A 21355-nucleotide genomic window follows, 5' to 3' on the forward strand; every position below is an offset into this window, starting at 1 on the left:
CTGTGTATGAACATTTTCTTATAAGAATAATAATGCCCTGTTTGATTTCAGGTAGGGTTTGATTGACATTGGTCAAAATAAGGCACCTGGGAATTTGCACCAAAATAACTAATGGTGTGAATTAAAACTGATTTACTTATTTTGGTTCCAGTTTGTGGGTAGAGAAACCCAAATATATCAGTGTAAGTGAAAGTTACCTAACCCCCCCCAAAAAATCAGAAAACTGCACTCACTTGTATAATTCGTATAACTTGTAAAACAATGATTACAATACTAATCTATTTATCAGTGCGCAATAGAATGCACAAGTCATGTTTTAGGAAGAGAATAATTTGTCTGGTTAGTGAAGGAGCAGGGTCTGGAAGCTCAGTTATTACCTCTAGGGTTTACTCTCTGCTGTTCAGGTGATTTCTCAAGTGAATCAATTTTACAGGACCCATATAGAGCATTTCCAGATGAATGGATGGTACTGCACTTTGCTCATTTTACCTGCAATATTGCTGGACTCCAACTTGGCCTAGAGTTCCCCCTCATTTTCTTTTTTTGTTGCTTCTTTGCCAGACAAAGCCTAGCTCAAAATATCTTCTGCAGTCAGCATATGGCTGGCAGAGTATTCCTCCTCATAAACCCAGCTCATTTTGTCCCTGTCAATGATTTCATCTCTTTTCCATTGGTCCTGATTAAAGCATTTTTTCACAATGGAGCCTGGATCCTATTAATCGATTCCATACCATCCCTCTGCCAACGCTACTTTTTTTTATTTTGTTACAACAAAGTGCAATGATGCATGTCAAGCCAACAATGTTAACTTCATTTTTATGAAGTCAGCAACAGAAATACTTGTCTCTTGCGGTGTTCAGTGTCAGATACCCGGCATCATATGTATAGAAATCCAATTAACAGTGGATGTTGTTATCTAAAGGCTGTAGCTCTGAAACTGTCACCTTGACTCAGAGATTTAGCCACACATTGCCATTGAAATTGATGGGAGTTGTGTGGCTAAACCAGCTACTCAGATTTGACCTTCATTTTCTGCTCTGACACCTATTACTCCACTCCTGGAATGCAGCTCATCTGGCTAAGCGAGATAGAGCTATTAGGAAATGATATTTTCTCAGTCAGTGCTTTTTCAGAATGGTAGATTGTGACCAAAAATGACAACATTTAGGTGATTTATCCCTATTTTCCTCCAAACCTGAAAATTGCTGGATCCCCATCAAGTTCCTCATGTTGTTACTTGTGCACCAGCCAGTGATTTTGGAGCTGTGACCTCATGCACTCAGACTGGGCTCATTAGAATTGTAAAGATGCTTTGGGAAACTTCCAGATCATAAGCAAAGAGCAACCATAGTCAGCATCCAAGAAGAGTTCACAGAGTTTCAGACCTTTCAATGATAAACAGTAACAACCCAGCCTGTGGGGTTTAAATTTTAATAGAAGCTTCTCCTACCATAGCCAGAGTGCTAGCTTTAAGCCAGAGTTCAAAGTGGTTAGAGTCAAAGACACAGACTTCTGGGATTGGAGGAATAAGGGTGGAGTTTGATACAGTATTTTCTGATTTGCAAATAGGGCAGGCAAAAATTCAACCACTGGGAGTTTTCCATTAAGGAATATTAAGTTTAAACAGGAGGAAAAAAAGTCTGTTCATTTTAGGGCATGATGCCACTTGCTAAGGGCCCTAGAACTCATGCAGTGTCCCATCCCTCGTCACGGTGAGCTTGAGGAACAAAGAAATTCTAGGGGGGGCCAACCCTAGAGGTCAAAAAAACTGAAGCCTTCTGGACTGAATCTGAAGAACACGGAAGCAACCCCAGCAGGTGGAGGAAAGTAAGGTCACCTGTTTTCTGTAGTTTTCACTCTGGACATCCTCACCCACATGCTAATTGGATACTTTCTCTAATTCCTCCCCCACGCCAAATTTCATCACCTCTGCAGAAACCTCTGTGGAACTTGGAGAGAGAATCACAAGCTGCAGGAAAGAAGAGTTTGGAGGTAGCACCAGGAAGTCAGTCTGTTTGTACATAATTTGAATACTACCTGCAGTTGAAGCATCTCTGTAAATAGTTCTCTTAAAAAGAATGAGTTTAGCTTTAGACAAATGGAGTCCTCTAATGTAGTTACCCAGTATCCAGTAAATGAAACTACCTCAACCTCACTCCCCATGCCCTTCATACCTGCCCTTTTCTCCTCTGCCCTATCCCTTCAATGTCCCTTCTTTTGCCTTCCCTTCTAGCTAATCTCCTTCTTAACAAAAACACACTCTAAGAATTAACAAATATTAACAGTGCCACCATCACCATCCCCCCAAAATAGTGTCACTCCTTTTTGACCCAAGCTGCTAGTTAAAGTTTGGAGCCCTGGGGATGTTCCAGTTGGGAGCAGAAATTCATGGTTGTCAGGTATTTCTTTGCTGCAGTTTTGTTTTATTTCCAAAGATTGCACAAAGTCCTCTTTCTCTGAATGCAGAAGGAATAAAATCTCAGGAAATAGCTGCCTTTGCTCACAGCACCAAGAGCATTCTTTGCAGTCTGTACCCCAACCCAAAAAACCCTCCTCAGGTTTCTTCCAGTGACCATGTTTTCAACTGTTCCTTTTGGCTGTCTCTCTCTGATTATCTTTTCTGTTTTCAATTATGTTCTGCCTTCCCCAACACACCGTTATCTGAAACAATATTCAGCAAAAGCTCATGGGTGGCTTCACATACTCCTTTTGTCTTAGGTGGATTGTGTGGTTACTTTTATGTTAATTGAAGGTGAGTTCAACAGCTATCAACCTCAATCCCATAACAAAGTTTTCCCCAGCTTATAACAAGGGCGGAGGGGGGGACCAAAAATGTGGCAGTAACATAACATTTGAAGAGCTTCATTCTGTTACTCTGCTTCAATAGTCTATCCATTCTTTGTCTCTTAGATCAATTTATATTGTGAGCTCTTCAGAGCAATAACTGTCTATTCCTTTGTGTTTATACAGTGTCTAGCACAGTGAGTTCTGGTTCTCAGGTGGCCCTTATCCAGTACCACAATACACACTTCCAATGGTACCATAATGTAAACTTGCTAGATGGGGATACAGGTACTGGAAAGGGCATTATGTATATTTTACATGGGATATAAATCTCTGGCCGGGGGGGCGGGCTTGGGAGGGTGGCTTGGTTTTGGACTTCTGGGTTTTGAAATCTTGGGGTTTGGTGCCACTCCTATTTTCCAGCTCAAGAAGCCATATCAGGCTCTGTTGTGTTACTTCATTGAGCCCACACCAGGCCAGCTACATTCACACACCACTACTCAACCTAGTTGACAGATACAGACCACTTTAACTTACTGACCACATAGCTTTTGATTGTCTTTAAATACAATACACAATTTTTTTGTAATATCTGAAATATAGCCATGAAAAAGTATGTTTCTTTGCATGTTCACATCACCAAAATATTTTGAAAGAAATGACGAAGCTTTGATAGCACCTAAGCTATGTGCAGGCGCATGGGCACACACACACACTCACAAATGCTGATAACATGATATGAAAGAATTTAGGGCATTTTCCTCGTTGCCTAAAGGTCAGTTTCCTTCCAATTGCTGCAAGCAAAGGGAAAACAAATGAAGTGGGGCATTTGGCCAAAACACAAGGTATTCATAACTTTTCCATTTTTCAAATGGAGCTGTTTAATACTTGTTCAGAAGCATATATATAGGCAGTTGCCTGAAATTCAAGCAGAAGTTTGTCTTGGTTGGAGAGGAACAGAAAGGAGGCCACTATTCATGGAAATGGTACACATCTTATTGTCTATTGTGCGATAGTTGCCATTTTGGCTGATACACTCAGGATTCAACTAGGGATCTCCAGAGCAAAAAAGCACAAGCTGCTACAGCTTGATTTAAAGAGTTAAGCTTGCTAGCTGTGGCTGCAACAAATTCAAACTCTGTGGATGAGGCACAGACCAGGGACCTATAACTTATGTTTACTAATGGGTTACATTTATAAAGTGAAGTAATCAGTCACAAATAACAACAAATGTCCAATTCTGAACCTAGAAGAGGCCATTGTGATCATCTTGTCTAACCCCCTGTATAGAACTTCCCCAAAATAATTCCTAGAGCATATCTATTAGAAAAACATCCAGTCTTGGTTTAAAAGTTGTCAGTGATTGAGAATCCACACAACCCTTGGTAAATTGTTCCACTTGTTAATTACTCTCACTGTTAATAGTGTATGTTTTTCTTCCAGTCTGAATCTGTCTAGCTTCAACTTCCAGCCATTGGATTATGTTAGACATTTCTCTGCTAGATTGAAGAGCCCATTATTAAATATTTGTTCCCCATGTAGGTACTTATAGACTGCAATTGAGTCACCCCTTTCATATTTGCATGTGTCAAAGAATAATTGTGCAATACAGTAACAGTCATGTGTTCAGTTCTTGAAAATGGGTGTATTTTCACTCTTGCACATTTAAGCCTGTTTTATGGTTAGCTTAGCTACATTCCATATTTCATACTGAGCTCCTCATATATGGTTCCTATAGGTTTTATATCTATCAGGTCTTTATTTAAGCACTAAAAATCTCATATCTCAATAGAATTTATTTTATGTCCTCCATTAATTCCACTGAATCCATTTCACTAAAAAAATGAGTGAGGCAGCTGCCAACTTCCATCAACAAAGAGATTACTATTTTGATTCTCCTCCTTTAATATAATTTGTGGTAGTCAGTTATAGAGTCATGGGTCTTAAAATACTTCATAAGAATTCCCAGCAGTTATTCTATCTTTCTCATGTCCTATGCTGCACAAAACATTCATAAAAGTTGAAATCACTTTATTTCCCAACAGTATGAGAGGATATACACAATAGAGTCAATGTGTCACAGCTCAAAAGTAGGCAACTACAGAATGTAGCCCCTTTAACGTTTGTGTATACACAGATTGGTTATGGAAAATTTTAGTCCAAATGCAGATCAGCAGTTGGGCATTTTGGAACTAGAATTTCCCATGCACATGTGTTGGTTTGCATATACAGATGTGGACTTTCTCAAAAAAAAGTGTTGTATATACAAATTTTCTCACCATTACTTCAGTCCTTGTGTGTACAGATTTAGCTCTAAATGCAATATTTTGTTGATCAAAAACTAAACAAATTGCAGAGTTCTATTTGTAAGTTACATTTGCACAGAAGCTAGCTCTCTCATCTGACATCATAACAGATCAAAATGATATTATTGGCTTGTGATGGGGTGCAACTCACCACTGTGGCACCTTCTTCTGTCTGTCTTAGGAATTAGCTCTGTGCCCTCTTCTGGTGGTATCTTGCCCACCGTCACCTCTGCTTCTGGACCCATGTCTCCACAAGGATGGCAGCTTCCTCTTCAGGACATGGCACTCCGGCTGTGTTACACTCATTTCTCCCCACTTCTGGGGGAACTGCAGTCAACTGACCAGCCACTTCCTTCAGTGGCAACCACAGCCAATTTTCTGGCTACTTAGTGGTGAGGAAGTGGGAAGGGACCCAGGCCCGCCCATTACTTCGAGTCTCTGCCCAGATGCTGTGTCCCCTCCAACCTTTCCATATCATTCCCTGGGCCACTTCCCTGTGGCCCCCAGCACCTTGTTTGCTGTTATTCAGGGCTTCAGCCTGCCAGTCTTACCAGATAGCCAAGACCTCTCTCTAGCTTCCCTGGTCCCTGCTGGCAGCACTGCTCTCTCCAGGGTGCTGGAATGCCTTCCTTTTGCTAGGAGCCTGATCTTCCCTCCTCAAGCTCCAGGCAGCTATCAAACTCTGCTCTGCCCTGCAACCCTTCTTATACCAGCCCATTGGGCCATGACTGGCTACTCCTCTCAGCCCTTTTTTAATTGGCTACCACCAGTGCAGCCTCCCTAGGGCTGATTTTAACCCCTTTTCTGCCAGTGAGGGTCAGCTGCCGTATCACAGGACTATTGCTACACAATCTTCTACCTATTAATACCTTTCAAACAATAGAAATAATCTGTTAGATATCTATTGCAGTGAAAATGGATTTTAACAATGTTTACTCTAGGTCTCTAAACTGCATTCTATAATTCTTAAAGAATTACTAATTTTGATGTGTATAGAAATGCACTAAAAACTCTCCTGCTCTCCTCTACGGGAATAATTTGTCCATGCAAAATAACTAGATAAATATAAGAAAAGGAGTACTTGTGGCACCTTAGAGACTAACCAATTTATTTGAGCATGAGCTTTCGTGAGCTACAGCTCACTTCATTGGATGCATACCGTGGAAACTGCAGCAGACTTTATATATACACAGAGAATATGAAACAATACCTCCTCCCACCCCACTGTCCTGCTGGTAATAGCTTATCTAAAGTGAGCATCAGGTTAGGCCATTTCCAGCACAAATCCAGGTTTTCTCACCCTCCACCCCCCCACACAAATTCACTCTCCTGCTGGTGATAGCCCATCCAAAGTGACAACTCTTTACACAATGTGCATGATAATCAAGTTGGGCCATTTCCTGCACAAATCCAGGTTCTCTCACTCCCTCACCCCCCTCCAAAAACCCACCCCCATACACACACAAACTCACTCTCCTGCTGGTAATAGCTCATCCAAACTGACCACTCTCCAAGTTTAAATCCAAGTTAAACCAGTCTCTAAGGTGCCACAAGTACTCCTTTTCTTTTTGCGAATACAGACTAACACGGCTGTTACTCTGAAACCTAGATAAATATACATACGTGACTGAGAAAGTAGAATATACATTGGAACTTCCCATAGATTGATAGTTATTCTATATTCATAGATTCATAGATATTTAGGTCAGAAGGGACCATTATGATTATCTAGTCTGACCTCCCGCACAATGCAGGCCACAGAATTTCACCCACCACTCCTGCAAAAAACCTCTCACCTATGTCTGAGCTATTGAAGTCCTCAAATCGTGGTTTAAAGACTTCAAGGAGCAGAGAATCCTCCAGCAAGTGACCCGTGCCCCATGCTACAGAGGAAGGCAAAAAACCTCCAGGGCCTCTTCCAATCTGCCCTGGAGGACAATTCCTTCCCGACCCCAAATATGGCGATCAGCTAAACCCTGAGCATATGGGCAAGTTTCACCAGCCAGATACTACAGAAAATTCTTTCCTGGGAAACTCAGATCCCAACCCATCTAATATCCCATCACAGGCCACTGGGCCTATTTACCATGAATATTTAATTACCAAAACCATGTTATCCCATCATACCATCTCCTCTATAAACTTATCGAGTTTAATCTTAAAGCCAGATAGATCTTTTGCCCCCACTGCTTCCCTTGGAAGGCTATTCCAAAACTTCACTCCTCTGATGGTTAGAAACCTTCGTCTAATTTCAAGTCTAAACTTCCCAATGACCAGTTTATATCCATTTATTCTTGTGTCCACATTGGTACTGAGCTTAAATAATTCCTCTCCCTCTCTGGTATTTATCCCTCTGATATATTTATAGAGAGCAATCATATCTCCCCTCAACCTTCTTTTAGTTAGGCTAAACAAGCCAAGCTCCTTTCATAAGACAAGTTTTCCATTCCTTGGATCATCCTAGTAGCCTTTCTCTGTACCTGTTCCAGTTTGAATTCACCCTTCTTAAACATGGGAGACCAGAACTGCACACAGTATTCCAGGTGAGGTCTCACCAGTGCCTTGTATAACGGTACCAAAACCTCCTTATCCCTACTGGAAATACCTCTCCTGATGCATTCCAAGACCGCATTAGCTTTTTTCACGGCCATATCACATTGGCGGCTCATAGTCATCCTATGATCAACCAATACTCCAAGGTCCTTCTCCTCCTCCGTTACTTCTAATTGATGCATCCCCAGCTTATAACTAAAATTCTTGTTATTAATCCCTAAATGCATGACCTTACACTTCTCACTATTAAATTTCACCCTATTACTATTACTCCAGTTTACAAGGTTGTCCAGGATCCTTCCTGTCCTTCTCTAAATTGGCAATACTTCCCAGCTTTGTATCATCCGCAAACTTTATTAGCATACTCACACTTTTTGTGCCGAGGTCAATAATAAAAAGATCAAATAAGATTGGTCCCAAAACCGATCCTGGAGGCTTTAAAAATGGATTTTTATGTCCTGTAAACATCAACTTTTTTCTTAAGAAAAAACATTTTTAAATTCTTAAAGAACTTGTCGTTTTTATGTCCCATTCTTTTGAAAAAAAAAATCACCACAAACAACCTGCTGGATGTTTAGTCCCTCACATAACAGTTTACTTTTAAAATTCTTTTCTGTTATTACACTTTGAAGTGCTGATCCCCTGCATTTACAGTGCCTGCTAAAACTACAGAAAAAAATCAAATATTAACACACCATTATTAGCAGCAATGGGTAAATCCCTGAACATTCAGCAGTTTCATTAATAAAAGCCTCAAAGATCATTTACTCATCAAACCCAGACCCAAACTTATTCAAAATGTTTTATTATATGTACAATAGATTTTAGGACAGAGAATAAATTTAAATGAGGACTGTACATTAATTTTCATTTTCTCTGAAAAGACAACACATTTTACATCTGAAAACTGAATGAAACTAATCAGTATGTTCTTTTGTTAGTTCCCCCTCTTCCCTTTTATGACTGGATAAAACATCAGGACACACACCAGATATTAGAAAATCCCAGGGCAAAATTCTGCCAATCAGTTCATTATACAAATCAGTGGTGTTACTCAGATTTATACAGGTATGACTGAGATCAGAATCTGGCACACTATCTCATACCTAGAGCTGGTAGGGAAAATATTTTTCTTTCTTGTCCTGATAATTTTTTTTTACCCAAAATGATTTTTCCCCAATTCCATTTTTGAAAAATTTTTGATAAAAAAATTTGGGGTTTTCATAAAAAGCCTTAAAATTGTTTGCTTTTCATCAATTAAGAGAATAGCTTTTGAGTACAGACAACAAACAAACAAAAAATAAGCTTTTGGGTTTTCTTTTTTGGCAAAAAAACCTGTAAGTTTTCAATGTAAACTGGAAACTATTTTCCAAAAAAATTCATTTTAGTTGAAAAGCTGTTTTTCACTGATAAGAGTTTAAATGAAAAATGCTGGCCAGTTTTATTATTACTTGTTTTGCCTGCCACACCACTCCTCCAGGCCCTCAGTGTCTAGGTCACACATCTTTTATGCCTGAAGAATGTCATTTCACTCCATGTTGAACTGTTTTTCCTCATTTTCACCCATTTTCTGATCAACTTACACAACTTTTAATGTCACCACCGAACACAGCTGTCTACCACCCAAAGCCCAAGCGTAGGTTGCATTGTGTGACAGTCTGAAAATGAGGAACAGAAACACACACACACAAATCAGACAGGAAATGGAAAATGCTGTGAGACTTAATTTTTCAGCATAAATAACTCTACAACCGCAATTTCATTATTTTTTACTTCTGATGTAACTGATTTTTCCCACAATAAAATGGAAGGAACACCCATTTGAGTGGAATGTAAGTAGTTCTGGGATTAAAAGGAATGTTGTCTCTTGAAATGTGAGACACTTGAGAAGTATGCCACTGAATATAGCCCAGAAACCTCCATGGAGTGTGCGCTCATTCATATGAGGTCTGAATTTATCTCCTAGCATGTCATCTTCCACAGACCAGTTTTGATTGTAAGAGTCTGGAGATAGAGACACCATTTATTTATGTCTTGTATCCTGTATGATAAAAAATAAAAATAGGCCAAATCTTGGTGTCTTGACCGCAATGGGAGTTTGTCAGACTAGAGACCAAGTAAAATTTGGTAAAAAGACCTAGGATTTGGCCCATCAGAGGGCCTAATTCTGAACTCATACTAATGTAAGGTCCCAATTCATTATGATATTTAATATTCCAAACTTTAAGCAATGATTTCAGTGGGACCATTTGTGTGCCTAAGGTAGGCACTTTGCTGACTTGGGACCTGAATATGGAGTGACTGTTGAACTACCAAGAGAGAAAGGAATGTCAAACTGGTGAAAATAAGGTCAGAATTAGACCCATATTACTGTAGAGGGGGCAGTGTTTTTGCAGCATGTAACTAGAGAAGGAAAAACCTGGGTATCTATGACCATAATGTCAGGCAGATAAATGAGCATGGAGGTTTTTAATAGACGGAGGGGACTGATAGAAGGCTGCATTTTTCCTAATATTTTCCTAGTAGCAGGATGAGTGGAATAACTGGACTCAGTAATAACTGGACATAATGTTTGTTAAGCCACATTTTCATAGCGATTACAAAAAGTTCCAGGATGAAAAAATTCATCTGGCATAATCCATGGAAAGAATGAAGAAGAATACTCTCATAAATTTCATTGAACATTGCAGGCCACATTGATATCATGTACATGCACAAATAAATTAAGCCCAGCAAGAGTGGAGAATAATTTTCTACTTTGGAGGGAATCCTATGTTTCAATACACTAATAGACTTTGGAAGCCAATGTCTGAGAATAATTGCTGCATAATGGAATTCTCTACAATAAGAAATAAGAAATCTCATTTGGGTGTGAGACATTACTTTTTCAGGGGCAGGTCCGAGACTGTGAAATGAACTCTCACGGGAACTAAGGACCACCAAAACCATGACCACTTTCCACTTCAAGTGGAAAGCGCACTGCTCCAACCTACCTTCCCTAACACACGTAGAGCAATGTGTAAATTTAAACACGCCATTGTACTTACAATCTCTCATCCTCCCAAGAGGTGGAGAAAAGAACAAACCACACAACAGTTATTTGTCAAGTTGCTTAATACACTTCTGGAAAGTGCTGAGATACTAGATGAGAATGGCATACAAACCTGCTTAGAATAGTTTCTCCTTATGTGTCATTCTGCTGTTATAACTGCTTACTCAAATTGGGCAGGGATTAATAGCTATAGATACTTACATCTCCTTCAGATCAAACGTTGGCAGCCGAACAATTGGGAAAGTCCTTTCAAAAACCAGAACTATATCCAAATCCAGACTGTAACCCAATCAAACAGTAAATCAATCTGCTGAGTGTAGGAATCCAGAGGAAATGGAATCATGTTTGAGGTTTCATATACAAGACATGAAGACCATACAGTTGTCCATTATGCAAAATAGCGTATTTTATAGAAACCAATTTTTTGTGAGTAAGCTGAGACACCAACACCATGAAAAAGTGTTGCATAAAATACTCAGTGAGTGTCCAGTTTTCATACTCAGTGGAATAGAAGGAATTTATTTCACTTCTACTGAATCACATTTCAGTGTAACAATCTTTACTATCCATTTAAATGCCAGAGAAAACACTGACCTTTAAGCCACACAGCTGTCTCTTTCCCATTTCAATCTGCCAGTTGTTAAGTCATCTTCTTTTAAAGTTTACAGCTTCACAGGAAACACTATAGAAATAATGGAGAGAAAACTTGATGCTAAGGAGAGTCTTAAAAATGAACTCCCTCACTCTAAAAAGTAAACAAGCTAATGCTCTGAACCTGTAAATACTTAAACACACGCATATATTTATAATACAACTCATGTGAGCAAATATACACAATTATTTAACTGTCTGCAGGATCAGAACCCAATCCTAGGTCATATCTACTCTGAAATTGGGGTGTATGATTGCAGCATTCATACACAAATCTGAGCAAGCTTTCCTCTAACTAGCTTAGTTGCCAATAGCTGTGAAGCTATGACAGCATGGATTTTAGTGCAGGCTAGCTGTCTAAGTAATTAGCCAGGGTTCTGGGTGGGACTGAATTGCCCACACTGAACTCCACGCAGCTATAGCTTCACTGCTAGTGGTACCCTAGTATCTAGATTAAAACTCAGTATGCCTGCATGTCCTGCAATTACACACACCGATTGCAGTGTAAACCAACCCTAAGTCATGAAGAGTATTATCCATTTCATTGGTTTCCGCTTCTTTCATTTAACTTAGTTTAACTAAACTATCATGAAATACACATCCAAATGTGATAACCAATAGTATTGGATGCTGGTCCCCTAGCAAGTGTGTCTGGAACATTGTGGTCAATATTAGACTTATGGCTTCCTATAAATCATAAAGGACTTGATTTGCATTTTCAGCCAAGCTCATTTCTGCCATTATGGCACTGTAAATAGGTCTTAAACAAGATGTAAATTACTTGAATCCACTTTAAGGTCCCTTTAGTTTGGCAGGGGGGACTTAGTGAAAATGAGCATTATGCCCAATGTGTTTTGTTTATATTGAGATAAGGGAATAAACAGAAAAGTATTTCCTGATTTTTTCCCCCAGATTGGTTTGTAGTTAATTTAAAAAACAGAGACAGTTTGCAGAAAAAAGGATTGGAAAATGACATAGCGTATTCATAAAATTCAAACAATTGTTCATTTATGTATTCAGTGGGCATGCCTGTTATGTGATCTTTCAAGAAATCTTGAATCCCTCATCCTCAATCCCTCATTTCTGGCCCCACCCCGGAAGCTACACTGCCAGTTAGAGCCCTCCCCCCAGCCCAGTGAAAGTGAGTGAGGGTGGGGGAGTGCGAGCCACTGAGGGAAGGGGAATGTTGTGAGCAGGGGGTGGGGCCTCAGGGAGGGAGTGGGGCCTCAGGGAAGGGGCGAGCGTAGGGTGTTTGGTTTTGTGTGATCAGAAAATTAGCAATGCTACACAGGTGATAAAACTTCGCAAAATAAATTCCTAGAGAATATATTTTAGAAAATCTTCCAATTTTGATTTTAAAAAATGTCAGCATGGAGAATCTTATTTGTATATCTTATTTATGCAGTATTTCCAGTCCATCATCCACCATTGAAACAAATTTTGATTATGAAGCACTAGTCCAATCAATTTTAGGAATTTAAATATTGCTAAATAGCGTGTAGTCAATAGAATTAGACAAATAATTTAAACGATTGCCAATTTTGCATCTTTTTTCTCATTTGAAATTGTCCATGAGGACTGTGTCATTTTCCAATGTATTCTGATTTCTAAATTGTTTGAGAGCTAGTTTCTGAAGATTCTTGGCCTGTATCTTGTTTGTGACCAATTGTTTGTGAGCATTCAAAATGTGAACTGACTTGTTTTGTCACACAGGTCACAGGGTGAAGGTGATGACTGATATTCCGTGACTGAATAAGTATTACTCATTACCTTTCTAGTGTGAACATCCAGTTACAACTTTGATGTACACTTTCTGTGAACACTATCCAATACTGATTAAATTGCTGTGTCAGTGACTTCCTGCCTGTAAATTCATTCACTAGCATATTTACAGAAAAATAAACAAAAGTGCAATCAAAATGAATTAAGTGATTCAAATTAACATTAACAGATTTTTTGTGTGGTATTAGTCCATTGCTAATAGTAGTAGTAATAGAAAAAAATGGGGGTGGGGGAATACTATGGCTAAGCTTGATACCTGGAATATCTATTTATGGAGTAAATCCTACCCCACTTACTTCATGAGCACAGATCATGAGAGATAATGGAGGTGAATGAAAGGCAAACTCTGGGGAACCTATGCAAGGTGGTACGCGGCCCTGCTTTACCATAAGCTATGCTCCCCAGGGCTCCACTTACAGAATTGTGTAGTTGGGGATAGGAGCAGGGCCAGCCCAGAGGAAGGCTGGAGGAATGATGGGTGGATCATAGCTAGTGGATGATCCACTGGCTGGACCTTTCTATGAATGAGACCACAGAAGCTGTGGAGTCCATTAGTACATACATGAGGCTGACTTAATTAGTGTGTTTCCACTAAGTCTCCCATGGAGATCCCTAGTTAGAGCCAATTTACTCACACTGTGTACAGACACCAGGATTTAGCAGCTAGCTTTCCATATCTCCTTTGTACATCTCAGATGTAGCCCAGAATGAAGAAGCTTAAGCTTGAAGATGACATTTAATTTAAGACATTGGTCTAAAGAAGGTAATTTAATTGTTAAAGCACTCTGATCTGGTGTAGCATTAACAAAACCAGAACTAGAACCTGGCCCTGGTTCCCAGACACTTGGTCCTAATTATTACATTTATGTTCAGATTTGTGTAAGATAGAGTACTTCAGAAGACTTTGTCCAAAAAGGCCCACAGATTTATTTTTATATTTTGGAAAACAGGGGGATTCTCTAAATGGTTACGCCTTGCTGAATATGGACCTTTGTCCAAAAACTTCAAAAGCTTTTAAAATTAATTAACTTACTTCCACAGGGGCCCCTTTGGGGTTAGGAACAATGAAGGAAACTGACAGACTATGGTATAAAGAGCTGTGTAGAGGAGAATGATATGAGGTGCCAAAAATGGGACTCCTGGTAGCTATTGTTACAATTTCTAAGAAGAAGGAAGTAAGGGAACAGAATGGTTTACAGGATTGGTAATCAGATACAAAGCTCTACATTACTATGTTGCTCTCTTCAAAACCCTACAGTTTAAGGTAAGGAAGATATCAAAGAGTCAGTAGCTCTTTGGTTGCTGTTTCAGTTCTTTGTGAACAAATGTAAACTCAACAAAATACACTTCCTAATTGCCAGCATTGTTCTTAGTACTTTGTTATTATCAGAGAGACCAAAAAATGAATTGGTATGGGTATCTAATTACCTTCTCATGCCCAACATGAAGATTGCACACTAAGGTCAGAAGGGACCATTATGATCATCTAGTCCGACCTCCTGCACAACGCAGGCCACAGAATCTCACCCACCCATTCCTGCGAAAAACCTCTCACCTATGTCTGAGCTACTGAAGTCTTCAAATCGTGGTTTAAAGACTTCAAGGAGCAGAGAATCCTCCAGCAAGTGACCGGTGCCCCATGCATCAGAGGAAGGTGAAAAACCTCCAGGGCCTCTTCCAATCTGCCCTGGAGGAAAATTCCTTCCCGACCCCAAATATGGCGATCAGCTAAACCCTGAGCATATGGGCAAGATTCACCAGCCAGATACCCAGGAAAGAATTTTCTGTAGTAACTCAGAACCCAGCCAATCTAACATCCCCTCACAGGCCATTGGGCCTATTTACCATGAATATTTAAAGATCAATTAATTACCAAAATCATGTTATCCCATCATACCATCATTGCTGCTAGCCATACTATACCTACTCTGAGAATATATACAGAAATTCAGGTCTTAAAGTAGTACCTTTCAGGAACTCTAGGCAGATTCAGTTAAAAAAAAAGTGGTGCCCTGCCTTAACTGCACAGTAAGAAAAAAATGTATTGTGCAAACACCTGATACGTGTTTGCACAGTAACAAACCTACAATGTATTCAGTGCTTCTATCATCTTTGTTTTGCAGAAAAAAAGATGTGAAATTGACAGAATTAATGGTCAACTATCCTTAGAATGTTTGTAAGATCCTGCTTTCCATTCCTCTATGGAGCTTTTGTACCAGTGGCACCAGAAGACTGGAAGCTTAGTGAGGATTTAGCAATTCTATGCCACTCTTCTCAGCATCATAGCACAGAGAGCATAATCATGTGAAAGGAGCCATAGCTGGAGCATCTCAACTGGCCCACTACTCCTGACTGACAAAATGGCTTTTTGAGGCCCCCTGCAGATGGACACAAGTTAGAGTAGCCATGAGCTCACTCTCCCACTCCACGTTCTAGCCTAAGTGCAGGCCAAAAAGAGCCAAGAATCAAAAGCTCAACAAGTTTTCCCTTGAAGGTTTCAAGGGATGCTAATTCCACTACTTCCCCTGGAACGGCAGTCCCTTGCTTTAGTTTACAGTCACTTTCTCCCTTTGTGGATTTTATAACCCAGCAGTTCTGCTATCTTTAAAGTCACCAGGAATTTTCCAAAGAAAACAAACTGAAGAGATAATTGGTCTACTAGGTAAGCAAATATGTGCAGTGACATATTTGATGACTAAGATCAATTCACTTTTGGTGTTTGTTGAAAAGGATTTATTCCATATTGGATAAACAGAATAAGATTAAGTCTGATCTCTGACCTCTTATTTCAGGGAGTTTATGCAATATGCTGAGGTTACATGCAGAAAAGTATTTACATATGCTGAGAAATTGTCATAGCTATAGGATAGTCAACTTTAACTAAGCAGAAGTTTAGAGTGTCCAAGTCTGACTACTTATTACCTCATCTATTCCTGTTTCCTGTAATTTTGATAGTCAGTCCTTCATAACAGGATTTCCATTGTAATAAGGTCATGCTGTACTTGTTAACAGAACAACCAAAGAAAGAATTACTGTAGGTAACTAAGCAATGAGACAAAGCAGCACATAATTGTATAATGTAATGATTAACCCAGAGCAAATATTACAATAAAAGATTTTCAATAGAAAACATATACGTCCAGTAACTAGTCCATCTGCCAGGTTCTTAGACATGTGAGTGAGTGCCCTATGTATTCAAGAAAGGCTGGTATCCAAAGCTCATGATGGTTTGATTCTAACTACAAATAAGGCAATGAGGAAAATATTTCCCTAATGCATCAAAATGGTTCTTTTCTAAACTTACCATTTTTTAAAGTGGCATCATCATTTTTGGAGATAACCTGATAAATTTAGTGCATACTCCAGCGTATAGGAAAAAATTGTGAAGATTTATGAAATGCTGACAGATCTCAAGTACTGAATCAAAATTTTAAATATTGCTAGATTTGCCCATCCTGCTTTCAGGAGGAAAGTCACTGAACTTATGAAAAGCACTCAGATACCACAGCAATGAAGGCCACATTTTTAGTGTTGGTTGAATAGTATTTTCTGAACCCAATAAATAAACAAACACGTGCATACATACTGAATAGGCTTTTATTGACTGGTGAGTCATCCACAAAACTTTCCCCAGCTACTGAAAAGTAATTTATAAGTATTTGCTGAATAGTTTGGAAAAAACAAGGTCCTGCCTCTCAGTTATTCACTTCAGCTGATTGCTATTCATTATTTGCACTGTGCCGATTAGTCAAATGGTATTATTTCTGCTCACTTACAAGAGGGCTGAGACGAATAGGAGAATGACACATAATACGTACAAGAATAGCACATAAAGTCACACACTTGTACAAATCTGTGAAACTTTCCAGATTTTCATCTTGAATCCCTGGCAGTGACCCAGATATTCATGGAAAATGAGTCACATTGACCCCATGAATAGCAGCAAATCTAATCAGAGTTGTTTATTCGTGAATATAGTCACAAATCTCGTTTTCATTGTTCAACCATTTTGAAGCCAGAGAATACCAAATAGGAAGAGTGACAGCATTAAATAGAGGAAACAGTTGGTTTCGTCCATGAGGTTACATTGATTGCAATGAAAGGTTTCATAAGGTTTTTAGGTTTCATAAACCCTATTCTGCCTGAAAAAACACATCTTTATTTAGAATTATGCACTGCACATGTGAAGCTTAATTCACTAACTTGTATAAAACATTCTCTGAGATTCCCAGATGGAGAATACTCTGGAAATATGATGACTAATTATTATGATATCTAATATAGTATATATATCCAAGCATCTATGGTGGAAGAAGAGTGAATGCACTAATTAATCCAGAGAAATAAAAGTAAGTCTTTATATAGGGGGAGTTTTCAAAGGCACAAATGGCATTTTAAGCACTCATTGAAAATCTGTGTGAGTTCGGGGCCTAAATGCCATTTGTGCCTTTGAAAATCTCCCCCTATAGTCCTTAAATGCTATACTGCCATTTGAAAACTAGAACACTGCACTGGGATCAGATGCAAGCTAATTAGAGCTGTGGAATCTCCACATTTTGCTTTGCAGAGGTTCATGGCAACTTTTTTTATTTGGTTTCTTTCATGGGAGTTTACACTTCCAACATTTACCGAGAGTTTCAGGTTCAAAAAATACAAGCTCTCAAAGCAAAATCCAGTAAAAAACACCAACTAACACATCATATTCACATAAAACCACAAAAAGAAAAGGAGTACTTGTGGCACCTTAGAGACTAACCAATTTATTTGAGCATAAGCTTTCGTGAGCTACAGCTCACTTCCTGTAGCTTACGAAAGCTTATGCTCAAATAAATTGGTTAGTCTCTAAGGTGCCACAAGTACTCCTTTTCTTTTTGCGAATACAGACTAACACGGCTGTTACTCTGAAACCTGACATAAAACCACAATTTGCATGATTTCGATACAAAAAAGAAAATCAGTCCAGGTTTGCTTTGAACTGAGGCCACGGATGCTCAAAACTTTGTCAAACATATTAGCATAATCTATGTTTGAATTTGTGAGGAAACCTGAAAGCAGGCTAGTTTTACTTACTTGTGAACCTTAAGGATGAGGCTTAAAACAAAGTGACTGATCACCATTGAGTGAAGAGGACCTTGCTTGCTACAACAGTTACTGTTTGAATAAATGATATACCCACAAAAAATAGTAGAGCAGAGCTCTGTTGAATAAATTGTAATTAAAACATCCCAGGACAGCCACGTCTGCAGCACTTGTATTTCTGATGGCTATATATTTGTATTGCTTATTTTAATTTGTTTCATGTTCCCATAACCCTTCATGGTCACAAAAATAGATTCATGGTTTTCCATTTTCTATACTTTACTGGGTGAACGTATTAAAGTCTAAAGTAGAGCTTTACTAAAGCTGATGCAAAAAAATTAAAACAGGAAGGAATACATCTTGCACATCTGTGGAATTTACTTATGTGTCATACCCTATTCTCTTTTACATTTGCATAAGTGAAGAAAGTCAATGAATTTAGACAAATGTAAAACAGTATAAGAAGAAAATCAGACTGAATGGAGTTATTCAGGTTTTACATTACCATAAATAAGAGAATTCGGCATTATATTTGTATACTTCCTTTCTTTGGGGACATGGAAAGGGAAGTTGAGAGGTTTTTGTATCCGGCAAATTTCTGTGTCATGATCTGCAAATGGATGGATGAGGACGTACTGTACTTACAAGCTCACAGATGAAAAGGGTAGTGAACTCACAAATCTATAAAAAGTATAGTAGAGAACAACCCAGAGGGACCCCATGGGATCCCAGAAACTTCTCTACAGGACTCCAACAATTTTTATCAAAGGGCACTGTAAATATGATCACCAAAATAATGTTCAGGATAACAATAAGATGCAACAATCCGATTTTGAAAGTGATGATTTCAGCATATCTGCTGCTTTCTAAATTTAGCCCGGAAAAGTTTGAAATCATAAATCCACATGAGAGGGCAATTTTCCAGTAACCATCCATTACAAAAGAGACAAATGACAACAAGTCTGCAAATTTTAAGGCGTTTGTTATTCAGAGTTGACATTTCAAACAAACAAAACACTTTACTGTACAGTAGGTCTAATGAAAATATTATCTAGTCCTCTTCATATGAAGTGCTCATTGGCAATTCCTTGAGTATTTCACAACAATCTTTCTATACACAGCCTAAGGACTCAACAAACCCCTCCTCTCTCTCTTCAAAGGCTTGTTAACTGTGATGAATAAATCTGTCACTTCCCATTCTGAACTTACTTTCTGTTCTGATTGCTTCAGGATCCTGTATCTATGCCAACATTTCACCACTCAGCATCGATTAAAAAAGTGATTGCCTTATCAGCATCACTGTGCTGATAGACAGAACTGATTGGTTTCTTGAAATAGCAATCATGACAGATACTGTTATTTCCCTTGATTGGCTACTTTTCAGTGATACTTTGAGAATTCATTATCTGCTGTATCTATCATGTTTTGTTGAACTAGCTTCATTTCCCCCCTCTTTAAAATAGAGTTGTAATTAAATGCCCCTGAAATCAATAGCTACACTTCTGATTAAATTGTACTACCTTCATTTAAGGAGATTGTTACAGTTTACAGATCACATTAAAGACCTGAGCTGTATTAGTCCAGCCAGGGGTAGATTTTTATTTGCTTTTTTAGTTTAATTGTCCTAAGGAACAAGTTTCATTTAGGGAATGTTGGGACTTTTTTTGGGGGGCTCTAAGGGAGAATATTGCCAGCAGATGACTCAAGGTTTTTGTGGGGTTTTAACAATATTTGGTCAGCCACCATCTAGAAGTGCCCCTGTCTCTGGTTTCATCCTCACAGGTCACTTTGGGTTATAGATGGCAGGAGTCAGATGATGCTTGCAGGAAAATGGTGAGAGCAGCCGAAGAGGAAGTTTTGTATGGTTCTTTTGTTAAAGATTTTTATACTTTGGCTGAGAGGCTGGCAAAGAAGAGTATAGCTGGGGAGAGAGGCATTTTAATGACAATTCATTCCCCTTTCCTCTCAGTCCTTGTCTTCCCCATGTACAATGGCTGTGCTTATTGTCTTTTCACTGATCCATGATACTGCTGTATATAGCTATTAAAAGGCACACCAGACAACAGACCATACAGTTACCACGGCAACAACCAGCAGCCACCATTTTTTTCTATACTTCAGAGATATCTGTATCACAGTTACCACTGTGTGGTCAACTGTGGCAAATCCTGTTTTTGGTTTTATTGGAGACTGTTCTATGATTTTAAGGTGTGAGTACTATGCAATAAAGAGAGCACAAAGCATAAAGGAGCCCTACAGGAGATAAAATGCCTCTAAGGTACATAGACAAGTAAGGGCAGTGCCATGAATTGAAAATAAAGATGTTGGATATGCAATCTGAATCAGGAGGCCTGCTGTGTAAAAAGACAGGTATGTTTAGTAAAGCAATACTGACATAAGCAAATGTAATACATGATATATTGCACAAATAATTCAAAGCAAGAAAACCATCATAATTCAAAAATGTTTTAATTCACACAGTCAAAAGCAGAGGACGCCAAATATACAAAGTAATTATGGGTAACATTTCTCAAAGTGCTTAAGTTCTATTTTCAAAAACTACTTAGGATTAGAGCTTGGCAAAACTGCTCAAAACCCCCCCCCATGAACAATGTAGATTTGGGTTGACCAAAACATTTTACAACTTTGTGAAAATTTTGACAAATTCCAAGACTAAACATAGCAATTTTCCAACTAGATTCACAAGGGGCTTTAAGGGCCATTCTCAAAACTAAGGGTGTAGATGGGGTGTCCTCCTGTACACAATACCCCATTGTTAGGGCCCTTAGCTGGAATATGGGAGATCCAAGTTCAAATTCCTACTCTGGAACATAACATTTTTTTTAACCTGAAACTATTTTTTCCTGAATTTTCAAGTAGCCATAAATTCTGAAAAGTATCATTTTTTAATTCAACCAAACTGATTATTTTATTATTTTTTCATAACTTCCAATAAACCGGGGAAAAAAATTATTCATGGAGCTCTACTTAGAACTTAAGTTCCAAAGTCAATCTGACTTCTGCTTCTAACTGACAAAGTCACTTCTGAAACCATCACCCTGTAGCTATATTAGCTTGAAATGGCAGCATGGCTTTTAGCAATTTCTTTAATGTACCAGTACATTATATACAAATGGTTAAAGAAATC

This window comes from Eretmochelys imbricata, chromosome 9 (assembly GCF_965152235.1).
Source record: "Eretmochelys imbricata isolate rEreImb1 chromosome 9, rEreImb1.hap1, whole genome shotgun sequence".
NCBI classification, from domain to species: domain Eukaryota; kingdom Metazoa; phylum Chordata; order Testudines; family Cheloniidae; genus Eretmochelys; species Eretmochelys imbricata.